Raw genomic sequence first — 15,701 nt, 5'->3', positions numbered from 1 at the left:
ATGCCACATACCCCATCACCACAAGTAGCAGTTTCTATAAACATAGCATTGTCCTGATGAGTTCAGATATGAACCTGTTTGTCTAGAGAATTTCTCCAGAATTTGCAATATTTATGATTCAGAAAATAAACCAAGAGGAAGGCGCCCTGTATGGCAAGGAACCTGCAGATTTGATTCACAAGGTACAAATGCAGTTGCAGAATAATGATCTCATTGGAAAAAAAAATAATAATAGCCATAAAACAAAACAAAAAAACCCCCCACAAAAATAAAACCATAAACTTTCCGTGTACTCTCCTCCCTTTGGGCACTATGGTGACAGGGCAATTTTAGCCCTGAACAGGCTAAAATTCAACACCAAGGTGGTCAAACTCACTCTTTGCCAGCACTACAAGAGCGTTCAGCTGCTTCTGTGTGTCGCGTGCGTGTGTGTGTGCGCAACCACCAAGGGCCCTGGAAACAGCAGGACAAGGACAGGTGCCCTTGGTGACACACAGGACAAGAGACCACCAGAAGAGGCTGATCATCAACACAGCAGTCATGGATCATCCTCTGTAGCGCAGGGATACTAGAGAGATTGTGTTCGCCTGAAGATGTAGTAAAGTCTCACAAAGAATTGAGTAAGTGGGTGGAAGACTTTGTCTTCCAAGTCCAGACACTCCAGCTGGTGAGAAGGAAAAGGGATTTCCCCCGTAGGACATCTAACAATACGGACTTTACATCAGCAGCACATCAAGAGACAATATTACTCTAAGTGCCTTTAAAAAAAAAAAAAAAAAAAGTCCTTTTTAGGACTTCTTCATGGGTTTTGTCCTTCAAAGCCAATATATACTGAGACCACGCACATCGTTGTAGTGTACGTTAACCATGAAATGTCATGGCGCAGAAGATCAGCCATCTTCAAGAGGGCACTTCTTTCTCTACCACGCCGTAGGATGCCTGTGGCAGACAAGCCATAAACCTAACACTTTACATGATGGCTGGCAGAAGCTTCGTTGCAAAAGAGGCATTCCACCAGCAAGGCACTTGTTAGTGTAAGGGCCCATCCATAAATTGTGGGTTTTCTACAACAATTTCCTTCAAACTGGATTGTTGTCATGATCAGAACACCATTTACTGGAAGCAATTGCTGATTACGCACATGTCCCCTGTAGGGAGGATGTACAGCAAAATGAACATTTTGGAGAGAATTTCTTGCATTTTGTACCTCCTACAATTTCACCCACAGATGTTAAACAACCGCCCAGGCTCAAGAGTTCTTCATCTGGCTTCAGCCAGGCTTTTGGCTCAGCACAGTCCTGCGAGACTCTGCTGTACATGTTTTGGTCAATTAGAAAACAAAACATGAAAACAAATACTCCTTGAACAGCTCTAAAAATCCCATAGGGCACCTTGTCCATCCTGCTGACAACTAAAATATTTTCCTTTCAGTCTATTCCCGCCACAGTTTCCACTGGCCAGCATGTCACGGCTTTCCCTGATCTCTTGGGAGACCAGTCCACAGATCACTAGACCCTATTTTTTTTCTTCCACTTTATCACTTCAAAAGTTTTCCTTAGCTCAGTTTCAACCCATTATTCTTTCTGCTTAAAATATCCCAAATAATTCCTCTTGTGCATACACTGGTAGCTTTCTGGCCTATCCAAACTCCTTAGGGGAAACATCTTTAATTCTTCTGCTCCTATAAACGTTAACAAACCAGATCTGCTAAGGATGGATTTCACCACCGCTTTGGTGAGTGGCTGTCCAAAGAGGTACATTTACTCCTGATTTTTGGGTCTTTTATACTTATGGCTGCTGTAAGATCTCCTTGCATTGCCACAGAGCCTTAGCGTAAGCCCAACTTTGGGCGGAAACTCACCCTGAACCCAAGGTGTTCTGGTTCCTCTCCCCAACACCTATACGCATGCATTGAGCGCCCACATTTCTTTCACCTAAAGAGAACAATTATTTCCTCCTTCAAGGATGACAAAATAAAACCAACCACCCTGAGAACTACAGCAACGTGCTTCAGGATCTGCAGAAGCTGTCTGCCAGACCTTGTGATACCTAAGGAAAGCCACCTGGATGAAAACTGGGTGTCAAATTTATTCCTGGAGCAACTCTACTGAAGGCACTGGTGTTAGTCCAGAGTAACTTGAACTGGTATCTATAGAACAGACCAGTTGCATTGTACTTCCTAGCTGGATTAAGAACTACATAAAGTATCCTGGGCTCTGAAGTACGGCATTTTCCTCTTCAGCTGCATAGGATTCCTTCAATAAAATGATATTATATGATAGGGGAGGGTAATTAATACCGTTATTTTGTTTGAAGATCTGGGGACTCAGGCAAGAGCTGGGCAAAGCAGCTGGAGTAAAACATTCTCCATCAGGAAATGCTATTTTGTCAGATAGGAGCTTGGTGCAGGAGCCAGCATGTTTTGATAGAATTTCATTTAGAACAAAATTGAACCACGGCGTTTTGGTGAGAATAAACTCTAAAATTAAATTTCACTGGAACAGAGCGAGTCAATTACTCATTGCAAAAGAAAAAGTTGTTCTGAACTGTTACTTTACATTATATTCCTAATTATAAAAGAAAAGAAATACATAATTGGAATGAAACCTTTTGATTTATTGAACTAGAACATTTTTACTAATTCAAAATAGCATGCCCTAGAAATGTGTTTTTCACAGGCAATTTCAACTTTGTGCTTTTGTTCCAATTCAGAACAAACCTCCACGTTTTGAAATCACAAATTTCCCACTTAAATGGAAAAACAATGTGTGAGAAAACCAAGCAGCTTACGCAAAACGGACGGCAATATTACACGTAACTCCATTTTCCAACAACTTTCGAGCAGCTTTAGGAACATCTGAAGAGACAAAACAGGGCGCTGAGCAGCACAGGAAGAAACAGGATAATACTAAAGATGCCGAAGTCAGATAGGAAATACAGTGCTGTTCTTCAAGAGAGACATTATCAGATGGGGAACTCAAAGCTCACACAATTCAGTGGTCAAAAACACCCCGGGGCACCCCTAAACGATCCATCGTTAGATTTAGGCACAAGTCTGCTGTAAGGAGGTTGGTTTACAGTACGCTGACTTCATTTCCTTAATTATGTGCTGGAGAGCTTATGGTTTTTATTTCACCCAGTCTTAATCACTGCTCGAAGGTCCTAAGAGGTTGCAAGATCCCAACCGCAGCTTTTGGCCCTATGTGATGGAGAGCTGTGCTATGCCCTGGAGCTCCGAGGACAGGATGGTGCCTCCAAAAACGCTGTTCTTCTCAGGGAAGGTCTCACTACTTCTACCACCACTCATCGATGCCCCATACGGCTGCCCAATGTCCCACTCGCTTTGGAGAAGAGCTCAGAGATGCCCCAAGGGATCACGTGCTGGAGGAGATCTGAAGGAAACTTTTGCCCTTCAGCAAACGGCAGCTCCAGCATGAAGGAGTTGTCCTGGAGGTCTCTGGGCTGCTCTCCACGCTTCCAGACCCCGCTCAGCCCATGCTGGGAGGTAACACATCTCCATCCCTGTGATTGTTTGTAATGGAAAGGAAAAGCAGTGACCAGGCTATTGAGTAGTTAACTACACAACTGCTACCTAATGATCCTAATTTGCATGATTTTAATAATAATGAGTAAAACCAAACTGTTAAGTTGCACTTTCTACCTCAGCAAAACTGAGCTATAATTGTGTAGAGAATAATTTTATGGGTGAAGTGTGCCCTATATTGTAAGAGATTAGAATAAAGTGCTCTAATATTCCATGTCTTAGCAGGTGCAGGCACTTACCTGGGCAATTAAAATCTTTTTAATATACAAATCACAGCCAATGAGACTGCTGGCATGACAAACTGGATCTTTCAGGACATATTGTGTTTGTCTAAAATAGATTTTTGTTTGCTAGCAATAATTCCTCTAACTTTCGTTTAAAAGAGAAAGTGACTAGACGCAGACTAATTTGCAGAAGATTCTTAAAACATTTAAAATATTTAATAAGTCTCTGTCTTTGCGTAACACATGCATTAGTGCCTTTCACTTAATCTCTCTTTTTAAAAATAGACCACACGTAACGATTGATATTTTTTCAATATTCTATCTGCTAGGGACTACTGAGCTGAGTTGAATAGAATTTGGCCTCGAAATAACAAGCAGATCATGGAAAGCATATGAGGTTTTCTTTAATTGATGGATTCATTAAGTTCATTAAAGGCTCTCCTTTGTGCTCAGAATATTCTCTAAGTAAGAACAGGTAAGACAGGTGCAACGTTTCCTGTGAAATTTGCAGAAAAGCATTTTCCAGTTACTCCCGATCAATTTTGCAACTTCAGAAAATGAAGAAAACTCAACTCTGCCAACACCCAGCTCTGTACATAAAAACACGCTATATTCACGGGTTTGAATCCTCACTGCCTTTCAAAATAGCACCATTTTGCATGCAAATACCAACAGAAAGTGCAATTTTAGTAATTTTAAAGAGTGAAGGTAGAGAAGTGAGACCTGTCACCCAAGCCCATTGTCTCTCCCACCTGCACACACAGCCCAGCCCCATGCTACGGTCCTGCGTCACCCACAGACCTGCTTCCTAGATTGTTATGATCCCAAAAATGCAATGTGGGTGAGGACGGCAAATTGGAGTTTGAGGGCAAAATGACTGTCCCTTTCTCCTTATGGCCTGGTGGGAAAAAATCCCAGTGGTTTCCCATCAAGGAACCAGACCTTGGCTGCTTCAATTCACACCTCTGCCCGCGCAAAGAGCTGCAAATTGCATCTCCTGGAGATGCCTCCTCACAGGGGGGTTGCCTTAATGGAGGGCAAACATTGTTTGCACAACTGTACCCTTTGAGCAACTCCTCTCCTGGAAGGCAGCACGCATCCAGGGACGGTCCCCAAGCCACGCTCTGCAGCGGGACATGCCGGACCACTGGGGTCCCAGTGGGATTGCCACTTCTCCAGTATTTGCAATGACATGGACGCGTCAAGCCTGGGATCAGAGCTTTTCCCATCTGGGAAAAAGGCTGGGGAAGAGAGGCACTGAGCACGTGGGAGAAGCTGGAATAATTTAGGGCTGCACGCAGACTGATGAGTAATAGGTTGCATGAAGGCCAACGGGGACATACTGAAACTACACGTGCAACCACACAGCAAGTCAAGCGATGGGCGTTGTGCAAGATCACCCTGTTGGGAAGTCTTCTAATATCCCACCGCAGCAACAGGCTGTGACATCAGTTTATGTAAACACACAGAGCGCGCTCAGCAACAACCACCATACAGATGAGTACTGGGCTGGAAACTGGGGGCACTTCAAACATTTGGCAGGTAACCCTATCGGTCCCAACTGAGGTTTCCTCCTTCTTGGAGTACGTTTGTGGTTTCCACATGGTTTTGTATCAGCAAATAGGTGGAAAATACTAGAGCATGGCTAGTTAAGACAGAAAATAATTTTTCAATATATGGATGAACATATTTTTCAATATACGGATGGAAGCTCTTCCATCTCGAGGGAGGCTTCATAACTGTCAACAACCACATATCTTTAAAAAAAAAAAAAAAGTTATGTTTCCAGACTAGGCTTCCCTTTCTAGTCTGCAGAGAGACAGGCACCTGCAAAACATAACTTGCATGACCTATGCCGGATACTAACTCAACAGCACAGTTACTCCTCAGAAGACATCTGTCTCTACATATCCCAGATACGAAGACTCTGGATATCATCGCGGACACGCAATTCTTAGCTAGTTAAACTTGAGTGAAATGCTCTACTTAATGTCAGCAATAATATTTTCACTAACAGTAACGCAATAACTTTTTTTGCATTATCGTACAACGCCATCTCTGCTACAAACACCAGTCCCACTGGTGTCCTTCTCCATGTCTCAGGTCTCCGACAGGTCATCTACGCGACTGGAAATGGGCAGCTTGAGCGCCCCCCATATCTGGGTGATTTTGAGCTGTTATCACGAGGATTGCAGTAATGCCCAAGGACCTCTCCCAGTGAGCAGCAGTCCTTGCCTGAGAGCACATACAGAGGACAAGCTGGAGAAAGCAGCAGCCTCTCTCTTTGCTGAGGAGGTCGTTTGGCTGGCCCAAAATCCCCAAAGAAGTCTGTGAATCCAGATCTCCCACATCCTTCTTTTTTAATGCTTATATCATTAACCACAGCATACTTGGCTCTCCTGTTGTTAAACCATAAACAGGAGAAAATCCCCTAAGTTACCAATGCCTTACAAAAAAATAAATAATGCAAGCTCCGAGCCTCTCTGCTTCTGCTGCGGAAACAATTTAAAAATCCAGCTTTGGTTCATACCCAAGCTACTCCTTAAAGAAGCTTAAAGCACTTTAACGTTCAGACATACTCGCACGCCCAGCATCCCCATTTTCCCTCACACTCTCTCCCAGCTTCGCTGGGAAACACACATCTGCAACTGCTTTGCATACTTTTTGCATTCTCATTTCCTAGGCCAAAGAGTCTTCCACTATCAAGCCACAAATTAATCTAATTATTTGGATATTCAGGCCATTTAGGCTCAAGTCAGCAGTTAGGCATGTGTCTGAGCCCGCCTCTGCAATGTGACTGCTGGGGGACTATTTAAAGATAAGCACATGCCTAAACGCCGCGCTGGATTAAGCCTCGGTAACAGCATCTTCAGAGGCTGGCTGTAAACAAACTGGTTCTAGGCAAGTAAAGAATTGCCTTGGAATAGAAAAACAGGGGACGGGAAGGCATTTCCAGGTGTCACAAACACCCTGTGAGAGGAATAGATTATTTTTAACAAAAGAACTCAACATACGGCTGAGCTATCTCAAATAATTATGAGAACGGAACAATAAACAAAATATATTTTTGTAACTCATCATATGGTGACTTAAACAAGTTTGAGGAGATGTATTTCACCTTTTAGAAGACTGGTCAGTGATAAATCAGCAGCTTTTTTCCATAGTACAGACATGAAGGTGTCAGGTTCGGCAAGGAGCGAACATCAGGCCAGCCTTGCCTTGGCCCTTGGTTTGCCTGACCTAAAGAAGAGCAATTTGCAGAAAGGACCGGCCACCAAAAATAAAGTAGCAGGAGGCATGCAATACCGTAAATCGTTAAATGGAACAAAAATAAGAGGGAAAGCAAACTGTAAGAATATCACGTTTCTAACTGTAACGCAGGCATTTATACGCCATACTGAAAAATGTTTAAAGAAGCTATATTATCCAGCCGCATTATCCCGATGTTCAAATACCACACGTGACTCTGTTCCGAGGGAACGGCAGAAGCGCGACACCCCTTCAGGGAGCACCCAGGGCCAGCTGCCGGAGAGGACGCCCAGCAGGGCGTCGCAGGATGGGCGCGCCGGGAGCAGCTCTGGGACCCCGGGGACGGAGCCCTCGCTTGCCCAGGGAAGAACCGCTCAAGAGGGAAATCACGGGGCCCTCCTGCAATGCGTTTCCTAAAACGCCAGCAGGGTCCCATAAACCACCCCGGGAGCGCAGAACGAGATGGTGGGATGCTGCCTTTCCATGCCCGACGACTCCGGGGACTCCCGTACCACCTCGCTGCGGCTCCAGCGTCCGCCACCCACTCGCCGCGTGACCCCGGCCAGCGCTCATGATACATCGTCCCGTCACCCTCACCGTTTACAGCAAAAAAGCTATTTAGCCGGTGCCTGCAACCCTTCAGTCCGCAACGCCTTGACAGCAGAGGTTATGGGGGTTGGAGGGGGGGAAAAGAGAGAGGGAGAGAAAGAAAGAACAATGTGCAATCGGCACTGCATTAGAGATGGAAAAAGTACTTAAAGCCTGCAACATTCATCAAGGCTGAATACATAAATGCCACATTTTGAATAAGCCAAGCAAAAGACAATGACAAAGGAAAGGCGCGTTGCTTCAGGAATCTCTATCATTTTCATTTGCTGCTGTCAGGAACCTGTTTTTTGCCTCTCACTCTATCAGCCATTATAGCATTAATGAAGTAACCTCACATAGTTATTGACTGGCTTGTCAGAGTCCCTGCCTGATCCCTTAATAGAAACCATTGGTCTTCAGTTAAAAATGGGGTGAGCTGGGAGGTGCTGTGGGCATGTGCTGAATTTCAAGTGCACTCCTGAGGTTATCAAAAGCCATGAAATGCAAATTATTATATTTTTTAAACACACAGATTTCATGCAACTGAGCATATAAAATTGACTAATACTGTACTTTATGCATTCCTAATAATGTTTCCAAATATGCTCTTGCATATGATCTTTCCCCAGAAACTTGTGGGTGGTATTTGAATAAGCAGAAACGGGCCTAGTTTTATTTAGTGAATAAAGTAGTTTCCTGGATGTTGCAAGTCTCTGCTCCTTCTAATATAAGGTAATGTTTATGCACTGTCTGTTCAAACAACACGGGTAATCCTTTGTCTGAATTTCTGTCTCAGATCAAAATCATTTTTCCTTCATCTTTTTTTTTTTTTTCCTCCTCCTTTTATAAAGCATCCTAAGTCCCAGAACTAGTATATTCTCATTTACTAGAAACTGAGGGTTGGCAGAGGGTCTAGAAATAACTTCTTTTCCCAGAAGGTAATAAATCCAGGGAGTAATCTAAAACACTGAGCTGTTAATTCCAGCACCACCACGCCATCGCCCGCGATACAGGTACATGACCGAATCGGCCCTGGTTGACAAGCAAGAGGTACCCCGCACGATGTCGGCGCAGAGCGGGACGCGAGCGCATCCTCACGCATCTGCTTGCTGAGGAAAAGGCACGACAAAAAGTTAGCCAGCTCGGTATTTGGTACGGCGCACGAGCCAGGAAAAGCTACGGGGTGACCTTTCGTAAGCTCCTCCAGGGAGGAGCTGGGGCCCATGCTCTGATGATTTTCGTTACGGCTCTTCACGTAACGCCCAGACGTGCGCTTTGCACATCTGTAATGGGCTACATCGTGGCTCGAGCATCACCAAGTCCTCTCGGTACATAACGCTCCCAAACCCCCGCGTGAAACCTCGCTCAGCAAATTCAGTCAGTTTTCTAGAGTCAAGCTTTACTTGCAGGTAAGATTTTAAAGCCTTTCATCAACCCAGATAGCCCCGATAAACACGCTTCTCCCTTCTCTTTCTATTCAGGAGAGTCGCAAAGGTTAAACACTACACTGATTTTGAAAACAGTAACGAGAAACCTCACGTCTCACTCGGCACAGACAGCAAGGAGAGAAATAGTTGTTCAGCCAGACCTGATTTGAGATTGTTCAGACCTCTTGGGTCTGCAAAACTGGGTTGGTGTTCTCAGAAGAACAGGCTCCCATAATAATTGTGGTCTTCTCTCATTTCTGATTGGGCTAAAAATTCTCTGAGAACAACTCTCACGGCGCTTCCATGTCCCTGGTCTGAAATTAAGCACATTTTTCCTAATGAATACTCTGTTTGTTGATTTGGTGACACTTTTTCTGAGTCTGAAATATGAAATTCTTTAATTCCACACCCGCCCTCTCACCACTTTCCCCAATTAATTATTTGCAGGCTGTTTCCCTTCATAAAAGACATTCCTTACGTAAAAATATTTGGTGGGTAGCATGTTAGGAATGTCTTTCATTTAACCTATTTCTGAAATATTCCTTTAGCCCTGCGCGCAGGGCCAGCGGCACACTCGCCCATCCCCTCGTGCGGTCCTGGGAGAGCTGCAGGGCACGGCAAAGCCTCGGCCACCCCAAAACCAGGGGAAGGGGATTGACAAAGGTCTTCAAGGGGACCACAGCACCATGCCAGGGTACAAACATCCTGCAACCTGAGACCTCGCAAGGTTGGTTCCCAACAGTTGGGCCACCTCCCCACAGCTGGGCCACGTTGGCACTTATTTCTAAGGCTCTTCGCAAGGGAGTAGGACTTGGCTAAAACATCGGAGATCAGTTGGAACCACGCAGCTGTCCCAGATGCTGGACTAGGAGACCATCTTCTATTAAAAGTATTTATCGTGGGGTGAAACTCACAGCTCCTGGCCAAAGCTTAGCATCCCAAGCACACTCTGTTGAGAACTAAATCCTGGCTGTCATCACCATGCAGGACAAGCTTATGATGGCTGAAAATAAACAAGTTTGCTTTTTGTATACAGGGGGGAAAAAAACATAACACCACTTTTTAGCTGATTCAAGGTCTGTGAGAGAATAAATGGGACTACAGGCCCTGTGCTCTCCACCAAAGCTTAGGAAAATTTTAGGCTGTTGGTTTTCAGTCCACTGCAAAGTCCAAGTTGCCAACTAACAGCTTTTAGGGTTGCTATCAGATGTGCGCTCGAGTGAGCTTGCACGCCAACAATCCAGAAATGAGCAGAGCAGGGGGGTCAGGGGCTAACGTTTGTTTAGATTCTTGCTTCCCAGAGCAATTCATCCATCCCTACTTACAAACTCTGTTACCTGTGGGTGTTGCTTTCTTTTTGTCCTTTTTTTCTTTTTCCCCTCGGGATACACCGATGCTGCATTTGTGGCACCAACTCCATAAAACACCCCCCTCACCCACAGCGGTGGGGCCAGGAGCTGCCTGTATATAGAACATCACTGCCAGGAGCTCATCAGTTCCCATCTTCTAATTGTGCTTAACGATTGCTGAAAGCAACCAAACAATCACAAGCAAACTTCGGCTTCCCTGGTAATTAATACTGTTATTAAGTATTGTTAATAATTATTAGACTCTGGCAATCGCAGAAGCATCAAAGATTTTGAGCATCTCCAGGAAGATACACAGCCTGCCCAACTCTCGTTTCATGGTTGACGGCTTTGTCCTTATTTTGAGCGCGCCCCTGACTAACACCCACCCCAGTTTGCGCCCAGAAAAGCCTCCTAATTGCTCGCAAGAAACTGCTCGTTTCAGACACTCACAGATTCAGTCCTGAGACAATCTTTGTTTTGGGGACACGCTCCTAGGAGAACCATGCACGGCTTTTGTGCGGCGCAGCTGCCACTACGGGCAACACCCCAGCGAGCGCTGCTTGGCGTCGCGGCGAATTTTCACACTGAAATTATTCTTCAAGGCTGCGAAACAGCAAATTTGCTGTATGCAAACCGGCCTGCTATTTCGTGTGTTTTGTTGAGCGCAATATATTTGGCATGCAAAAGCTGTGTCTTCAGGGATTATTATATTTTTTTTCTTTTTAAATAAGTAGTCTGGACGTATTGTAAGAGGCAAAGTAATTAGCATTCACTCAGCCCAGCAGGGCAGCAATTTAAACTTTTACAAGGAGTCAAAGTTCAGGATGCTGCCCTGCCATCAACTTTCTACATACAGAAGGGATACAGACTGGAATATCCAAATGTTTCGAGCCACTCCGGGTTATTTGAAACTCCAGTAGACACATTACTATGGGGAAATTGCTTAATCTGCTCCAGGATTTATTGCTATTGTACATTCAGTACGGAGGTCTTGGAGGGGCAGAAAGGGCTGCGCTCAGTGCAAGTATTTCATACCATATTAAAAAGTTTCTGACCATACCTTTAATCCTCCAAATCATTACATCCTATTTTTATGCAGACACCCATATAAAAAAAAACACTCCACAAAATGAATCTGCGTTTACACCCTACTCACAATAATCCCACAACGTGGGGGAAGGAGGGAGGCGAAGCGCTCGGCTGCTCACTTCGGTCCAGGAAAAGGCAAGTTTGTTGTTGTATAAAGCAAATAAATAGAAAAGTCAGAAATAAAAAATAAAATTAAAAAAAAAGGCAGCCCTACTGTGTTGGATTGATTGAAGAGTAAGTACATGATGCCAGAGAAATAGATTTTTTTCACCCATTTTTACAAATGTATGATGTGAGTACTGATAAAAGGATTTTTTTTTTTTATTTCATCCCGCCCTTGACTCACCATGGCAGGCCCCCATCTGCTCAGGGTTGCTGGTGGGGAGGACGGGAATCCCAGCCCCTGCCCACCACACGGGGAAAACTCCAGTTCCCCAAGGCTCGTGGATTTTGGGCAGGAACAGAGGGGACTGTCGCTGGTTACAGGAAAGAAAAATACTTTCCCCTATTAAGCATAGTAATTTGTGGGCTTTTGGTAAGAACCAGTAAGAAGGTGGGAGGGTTTTTTTTCTCCCCCCCCCCCCCCCCCCCGCCCTTTTTCTCCCACCCCAAGCTTTTGCTTGTAAGAGCAAGTAAAGCTAACTAGAAAGAGAGGACAAGAAGGAAACGCGTAACACCACGTTTGTTTTGTAGATTATTCACACCCAGTGAAAGCAAAACAACTTGAGCAGGAAGGAAACCTGGGTACCACAGACCTAAATATAACAAAAAAAACCTAGGTGAAAAACAGCCTCGTCTAATTGCCCCGAAAAGTACTGTCATTATTCTGCTGGCTTTACTCAGTGACAAACACTGGAAGATTTCATTACGAGGTTTGGTGGCATCTTCGCACCTCAGAGAAATAAATTCGAACGCAAAAAGCAAAAGCACGAGGAATCGGCGCATCGAGATTTTACGCCTTTTGCAGGAACAAGCATCAATTTTGTACGTTCCCTGCCTTTGCGGGAGTTTCGAATAAAAAAGAAAAGGCAAACATCTTGTTTGGAAATAAAAGCGTGATCTCTCAAGTTGTCATATGCCCCACAACTCTTCCTCCTAAAATCAGACTGACTGGTTTCCCCTCCCCAGCCCCAACGCAAATTTGCACTAGCTTAGGTCATTAGGAGGCCCAAAGAGTTTCTTTTTTTTTCTTCTTCATTTTAAGCCTACCAGATTTCTTCTCACAGGTGAAATACTGCAGAAGGAATGTTATGAGAAAGTAGACTTCCTAAATATTTATGGTTTAGGCCACATTAAGCAAAAAAAAAAAAAAAAAAAAAGAAAAAACCTACTGATCATATGAGATTTCCAGGCTTCTTGCCTCCAAGAAGTCTGAAGAGTTTGGATACCTGTCTGATCACACTGTTGGAAACCATATCAGATCAACAGGACCTTGGCCACCAAGGTGGATGCCATCAACTGGGGGCATGGACCCACCACCCCGTCGTCCCTGCAGAGAGCCCTCAACCCCAGAGCCAAGCTTCGTTAAAACCCCAAACCAGGCTCTTTTCTTTCTTTTCATTAAGGCCATGCATTTAGACAAACTCTTATTCCTAAATTTTCTCTTTTTTTCTGCCACAAGTGCATTTTCTAATTGAAAAGAGAGGTAACTTGTTTTAGTGTCACAGGCTTTAATTAAGCATAGTTTGTCTGGAATAGCTTCAGGGTTTATTATTTATTAAAGAAAGGTTAGTTATTTATTGGGGGGAGAGACATCTGGAGTTGCAACTTCACAGAATAAATCACACAGCCCATCGCTCAATCTGCTCTAGGACATCAGTGGATTACTATCGGGGTCAGGAAAAAATATTTCTTTTACTGATAAAGCGTTATGTAATACAGATTTTTTTCAGTAGTTTCAAGTCTCCCTTGAAGCCACAGTTGTTTCTGGTCACTATTCAAGGATAAGATATTGGCTTTGTTTAAGGGGAGGAAAAAAAAATAAACCGTGGGTCTTACTTCACACCTTACATGCAAGGGTGCTCCAACATCACCACGACGGGCACCATAAACGGCGCCGGGCGTGCAGGAGGAGACAGGATGCCGAAGTCCCCGTCGCAGACTTTTTCCCTTTTCTCCCACAGAGGGGAAGATCCACCACTGGGATGAGTCCCTGAGCAAAGGGACCGGCGCGCTGGGAGATGTCCCCTGGGAAGAGGCAGGACGTGCTGCAGAGAGATGCTCCCCACGAGCAGGAGACTGTTAAACAGCCCCTCGAGGGCAGGGGCCCATAAAGCCTTGCTAAGTCATAGTTTTTGCTTTTTTTTTTTTTTTTTTAATTAGAAAAAGCTTTAACTTTCCCCTCACCGCTCCTGGGCTGAATTGGTTTGATCCAGAGAGGTAGTTATGCATAAGAGCAACCACTTTATATCGAATTAGGGGATTTCACACGCAACACATCTCACCAATTACAAGGCAGGGATGCAATTCTATGATTTATAATACATTATACTGTTAAGTAATATAACATTATAGATACAATTTGTACCTATCTCTCCGTGGATTAGAGAGGTAGCACATGAAGAGTGGATCATTAAACAGCAGTGCAAGGCCAGGGGCCAAGCACTTCTGTTTAACAAGCTGCTCCAAGTACCACCTCTCTAATCCACGGAGAGAGAGAATAAATTGTCCCTGTATCTTGTTATAAATCATGTTCTTTGGGATTTTTTTAATTTAAAAAAAAAATATAATAATAATAATTTCTGCTTAGGGCCATCTCTTTCCAGGGCAGAGCTGGTTTAAGCTGAAAGCACTTTGCTCCAGAAAGGGCTTGAAGCCAGATTATATAATTTACAACCTGGCCAAATTTGGAGGCAGTAGAGTGGAGCGAGCTGGCCGCACCATCCCTCTGGGTGAAGGAAACCACCCTCCTGGCCAGGCCAGGCCTTTTGGCAGCTGAAGCACCTACATTCAGTTGCAGCGCCACGGCTGAAGCTCAGGCAACCGAAGAAGACAACAGCTCCAAGCTGCGCCAAGTAAATGGGCTGTAAATGGCAAGCACGGTCCAAGAGGCAAGAGCTTCGGCTACATCCTTGCTTCATCAGGAAGGAGCATCCTGGGAACCCTCAGCAGCCCACCAGCACACCCCCACCCCACCAGCAGGTACTGGGTGACACCAGTACCTTCATCTGTGGTGACACCATGTTTTCAACGTTGACATTACTCAAGGCTTGACAATCCCACGGCCATTCCCATGTGAACATTAAAAAGCTGCCATGGCCAAATAAGCCGAGGTCTTTGGGAGGACAGAGTTGACAATGCGGGATTTCCATGCAGAGCGGGCAAACCTGCTCTGCTCGATGGCCATCCGTAGCAGCTCAAGGCAAGATCTTCAACCTTTAACTCTTCTGTTTACTTACCTTTCTAGGGTCAGTAAATGCAGATACAAATACCAGCCTCTACAAATACACCGTGTTATAATATTGGCACCAATATAGGGTTCCCTGCCTCAGCTTCCAGGTTTATTAAACTCCATTATAATCCCCTTAACGATGACAACACCTTTCCATAACAGCACAATGGCTTGGCTCCTGAGGAGGGGAGCACAATGAAGGAGGCTGAAGATATAAGGAGGCTGTTCGGTTGCCTTATAGACCCTAACTCATCATGTGACAAGTCATTGATTTCTATTGACAATTTCATTGTAATGTCAGAATGTAACCCGAATTCATCTTTCATCCACTTCCAAAGTAAACAATGGCCTTTGGAACAGGAAAAAAAAAAAAAAAGGACAGCACTAAAAAAAAAAAATAACTAAAATAATAAAAAGAATCCAGCTTTTCCTCAAAAAACAGAACCCAGACTGCTCAGTAGCCACACGAGCAGAGCAAACTATTAATAGAGAACACATTATTTGACAAATTCTATCACTGCTTCCATTTGCAAGTTATTCACAAGTCTACTGTCATTCATTCAATTCTTTTCAATTTATGAAACTATATTAAATGAGCATTATTCCACAGAAACTATTTTCAGCCTACAAGAAATTTCTGAGTGATATTTAGTGTTTGGTGACAAGAAATCATCACCTCAGCCATGATAAGGTGGCACCTCTGTCCCCTGGCTTAACAAGCAGCTCTTAAATAAGCAGGGATTGGGGGAGACGACGATGAGACCTTCGACGCTGTCTGTGTTTGAAAGAGAAGATAAAAAGGAAAGACTGGCAGGACTTGGCGTTGGCACTACTTTACAT

Source organism: Chlamydotis macqueenii, chromosome 3 (genome assembly GCF_036417535.1).
Source record: "Chlamydotis macqueenii isolate bChlMac1 chromosome 3, bChlMac1.mat, whole genome shotgun sequence".
NCBI classification, from domain to species: Eukaryota; Metazoa; Chordata; class Aves; order Otidiformes; family Otididae; genus Chlamydotis; species Chlamydotis macqueenii.
Note: the sequence above shows the minus strand (reverse complement) of the source record.